The sequence below is a fragment of the Oratosquilla oratoria genome, chromosome 28 (genome assembly GCF_046742065.1).
Source record: "Oratosquilla oratoria isolate Oo_2021 chromosome 28, ASM4674206v1, whole genome shotgun sequence".
Lineage (NCBI taxonomy): Eukaryota > Metazoa > Arthropoda > Malacostraca > Stomatopoda > Squillidae > Oratosquilla > Oratosquilla oratoria.
Window position 1 is genome coordinate 16,966,292 of NC_134804.1, and position 5,186 is coordinate 16,971,477.

At 40.6% G+C, this 5,186-nt stretch overlaps 1 protein-coding gene across 3 annotated transcripts in view; it reads right to left on the reverse strand.

Annotated features, from left to right (window-relative positions):
- Positions 1-2,392, reverse strand: part of LOC143040254 (arylsulfatase B-like) — a 40,748-nt gene extending 38,356 nt beyond the window's left edge. Inside the window, exon 1 of one of the 3 annotated variants that reach the window (XM_076211016.1) lies at positions 2,264-2,392. The gene's annotated coding sequence lies outside the window, so the exon portion shown is untranslated. Of the gene's footprint in view, positions 1-1,637; positions 1,842-2,263 lie in introns of those variants that run through there. The other 2 variants (XM_076211018.1, XM_076211017.1) reach the window with 2 other exon arrangements.
- Positions 2,393-5,186: the final 2,794 nt, after the last annotated feature.

Below are 5,186 nucleotides of genomic sequence, written 5' to 3' on the forward strand. Positions count from 1 at the left end.
TATACACATATATTATATATATATATATATATATATATATATATATATATATATATATATATATATATATATAATATTAAAGCTACTCCCAAATTCTACTTTTTTACGTTTTCTATGAAATGTTATCTAGAACTGTTGTTTATTAAACCTGGACTATTTCATTTATTCGAAAAACACTAAACTGGTCTTTTACTTTACATTTTGTTCGCATAAAACGCCTACACCTCATGCAATGAAAAATACACTGCATAGAAAACATACAAAATTTAAATCTAAAAGTTTTGTATATATATATCGTGAAACTGTCGTCTGGCTGAACTTTCAAATTACTGATCAAGGATATCCTGAAGAGATAGGTCGTTTGGTGTAATATATGTCAAGACATATGAATACAAAGATCCCAAAAGAAAATTTGTCTTATGTTATTTTACCTTAGAGTAACCCAGCAAATACAATAATACAGTTTGATGAGAACAGATATGGAAAAATTAACAACATCATCTTTAAAATCCCCACCTGGCTCTTGACCTTAAATGCACTAAAGTTCTGACTTCTAGTTCCTGGTTCTCGAATAAAATTATGATGCATTTCTTAGAACAAGGGTAGTAGCACTAATAGCGCTGAAGGCATTTGAAGAATTTCCAAGTAGTGTAGGCCTAATGATCAAGGTTACTTATGCATCTTTGATAGTGTCTCACATTTCTCGTAAGTACTTTAGAACATGACATCTCGGGCATTATGCAGTGTCTGTCATTACTAAGGACGAGTGGTATTTTCACATAAACACATATAAAATCATGTAATCACGGTCCATTGTATTACCCCATTCAAAATGTTGGTTAGTATATAGTAATCTAGAGAATACAAGAAGCATTTCTTTCCCGACACCTCTCATAATTTTGTACATATATCGTACAGAATTCTACAGATGACTAAATAAACGTAAATAAACTAGACGAAAACATACAAATAAGTTAATAGAAATATCTTCCAATTCATTGGATATAAGGAGTTTTCTTTTAGCTGAATTAAACCGTCTGGCATTCATAGGTCAACCATACGGTACGACGCTCGAGAACGGGTTGCTATAGCAACGCGTTCCTTCACAATGGACCAAATTGTCATGCATCCAATTCTTTCCGGGGATTGATTCACTCCGTCGTGAAGGTCTATCGTCGACATACTTTTCATTTGTATTCCTCTGTGATACACAATGAACGAAAACCAAGCTAATTTGAACTGGTGAAGGACAAAGAATCAACGTAAATTACGTTTGCGCCATGGATTACAACTTGAAAAGGATCCTGGGGGTATGATGTGAAAGAAAACTGTAGTGCTGGAAGCCAGAGGACTATAGCATTGTGAGGTAGAGTGCCCACATGCCCTGGGTATTGGTGGAATCATTATAATAATTCCTTTCAGTTACTGTTCCATTTTCGGGTCATACGAGCTTTTGAATAGCTTTTTCGCTCCATGCATGTAGTAAACACTTATCTGTAGAATCAAATACATACACAAACGGGTTCAAATTCTTGGTTATACATATCACTTAATCACAAAATCAATCAGTCATTCGTAGTTCACTGATGAAAAAGGCCTCTTTCAAACTCCTCCACGTGTCACACGATTGTACCAACCTATGCCACGTCACTCCTACCAACTTCTCTATCTCGTCTCTTCACCTTCTTTCTGGTCTTCCTATTTCAATCTTGCCATCTCGCGGCGATGTTAACTCACTTAATACACACTTGCTCCGTCTACGATCCTCTTTTCTGACTGCTCCTCCTCTCCAATTCCACTTCCTTTACAGCCTCCCTCCACAATGCCTTTCACTCCAGCCCTCTCTTACTCAACCTACCGTCTTCCTGTTCCTCATTGTTTTTCTGGAAATTGGTGCCTCCAATGTCGTGCAACAGGTAATATTTCACAATATTTTGTGTGCTCCGAGTAATTCTATTGTACTTGACATCGCAACACTGAGCCGGTTACCCATATTATCATTTTATTCTTTTATTTTTGATAACCAATAAAACATTCCTTCGGAATCCGTACACTGATGTCGTAATCGGAAATGTGTTGCTCTCACATTCACTTAGTTGTGGGTTCGAATCCTGCACTTCTCTCCGATTGCCATCAGTGACCGTTACCTGCGTCGACAGTCCATACACATAGGGCAACGGTGACAGCTACGGCCTCAACTACTTAGCTCCTTCCGGCGTAAGCTCCTGACCACCTTTAGGAAAACCACACGCAAGTTATTTACCGTAAATATGATTGTATACGACCAAAACACTACAGATGTGAAGACCTATTCACAAGACACGTTACGACGACTTTTGGGCCTGTCGTCCTTGTCCAGCCGCACTCATTGTCACCGTCGCGAATGGCTCGCACGCAAAGACTGCTGCCGAACGGTCGGGGACTACTTACATTGCCTTGTGACGATATTTCCGAGTCGAAGTTGCCAGATGCCCAAAACACAAAGTAGGAAAGGGTCTTAAAAGAAGGACATAAAGATAAAATTTGATATAATTTTACAAGAGGTAATGAGTGTTTAGTACTATCATAGAACCCTTAATGGTATCGAATAGATGTTCATGCCGCAAAGAATGAACTCCTGGAAGTCTGTGAGCCGCATTGAAGGATTATGATCATCAGTTGTTTTTATTTTTTTTCACAAAAGGAGAACTGACAGCCGGCAACTCCACCTCCTCCTCCTCCTCCTCCTCCTCCTCCTCCTCCTCCTCCTCCTCCCTCTCCTGCTGGCTGGTGACCTACAACCTCGTCTGAGGCACAAATACGCACATACATTGGTTTACCACTTTTATCATGAAATGCCAAAATGAAATGTAAGAAGTCTGTATCCAGCAATTTTATCTATCATGACATAATCTATTTCTCTGAGACTGAACGCAAATAAAAGTAAAACTACTAATAAGGTGGACGAATCGAGCGAATAACTTTCCACGTGACAAACGTTGTTTTCCATTTGTTGAAGGCTGTCGGGAAGCACTGACAACAACACAGCATTGACTGGAAACTCAGTCCCGCAGCAGCTGGCGAGGCTCTCCAATAGATCTATCTGGGAAGGACATCGGACTGATGCCTGTATTACATGAGTCTGCATCACCGGCTAAAAGAAGTAGCCAGGATATGACCATTCGGTGGCTTCAGCTATCCTTGTGTTTAAAGGTAGAGGAAATACATATGAAATTGATCAAGATACATTTTAAATCCTGTCCGGGGACCGAATGATAGGCTTTCGGGGCTGCACCTCCGAATGGAAGTGGGGAAGTCGATGGGGTTAGGAGATGGGCGGTAAGGAAATAACTCTGACGTCTTTCTCGTATGGCCACGTCTTGCAGGTGCCCGTCGTCGGTTCCACAACACACCAGTGAAGAAGAAGGATGACGATTCCTTCATTCATTTCCTACAATCTTAATCTCATGGCCGCGCAGGGGAGGTTTCTCTTGACTAAACGGAAATGGCGTGGCGCCAGACAGGCCAAATTCACAAATGGCGAGTAACAGTAAAACTGTTATTTACTCAGCAAAGGCCGTTGCCCAAGAGAAAGCAGCAAACGTGGAGAGCATATTTACCAATGTTAAATCTATATACATTTGTGTCTTCCGAGGGTCCGGCATGTTTCTTGACAGCGCAAGGGTCGCCGTGAAAATAAAATAATTCTGCTTTTGGAGCGCCTGCAACAAACGGCGCGTTCACCCGCGTGCGTTCATCCAAGGTCAACCACTTGAAAAAAGCCATGAGCCTGGCTTACTCTGGGGCCGGCCAACTTCACTACATAAACTTATAAATTGTCTGTTTACATACATACACACACATTCACACACACATTCACACCCACACCCACACACCCACACCCACACCCACACCCACACACACACACACACACACACACACACACACACACACACACACACACACACACACACACACACACACACACACACACACACACACACACACACACACACACACACACACATACAAACAGCCACACAGACACAGACACAGACACAGACACAGATACGCGCACACACACACACACACACACACACACACACACACACACACACACACACACACACACACACACACACACACACACACACACATACAAACAGCCACACAGACACACACACACACACACACACACACACACACACACACACACACACACACACACACACACACACACACACACACACACACACACACACACACACACACACACACACACACACACTAACACGCGCGCGAGCGCGAGCAGGCGTTGGAGAAGGACGAGTCTAAGCACCACTTAGACCAAAAAAATAGTTGTTTTGACCTTCATGGGAAGCCAAAACTATTTGTACGTACAGGAAGAGGGAGTAACTCGTGGTACTGATTGCCATGATTGAGGTCGGCGATTTGATAACACCAATAAATTAGAGATTGATTTTAAAACTTGAAATTTTCTCAAGCCAAAGATAACATGTATCATTGATAAATATTTGAGAATAGATGATGACAACAGACTTCAGAAAGATAACAAAAGAAGTAAAAAATACATTTGTTAAAGTAAAAATATTAAAAGGAAATTTGTCCCGTTACAAAATATTCAGAAATTAAATTAGAACATGAGAATCCAACGATGAATATAAATATTGAGAACTGCTTAAAGATGGTGAAATAACATAAGACATAAGAATGAAGGAGACTGCAAGAGACCATAAGGCCTACACTAGGCAGCTCCGTATCCATCACCACCTGTCATCCCCATCCATAAAGTTGTCTAATCGTGTCTTAGAACAATGAGAACAAAATGTAGGAGAATTATACCAGAGTCAAATAAAATGAAAAGAGTTTAGAAGTTGATAGTCATCTATCAGCAAATTAATCCAAAATTTTGTGTTTAATCGGGATTATCAGGAAATGTAAACCTACAATCGGGAGACGACTGATATGGAGTTTGAAGAGGGGATAAATATGATAAGAATTGAGGTCATGATAATTGTTAAAAATTATATAAAAATTAACCTCTTCCATACGATGACGGCTATGTCGGCGTCATGAGGAGCGAGAGGGTATACGTGGATGCCGTTGTCGTCGTCTTGATTATATTTATATTGTAGTTGTAGCTGAGTGACCCCCGAATTCTGCAAACTGCCTTGATCATGTTTTCT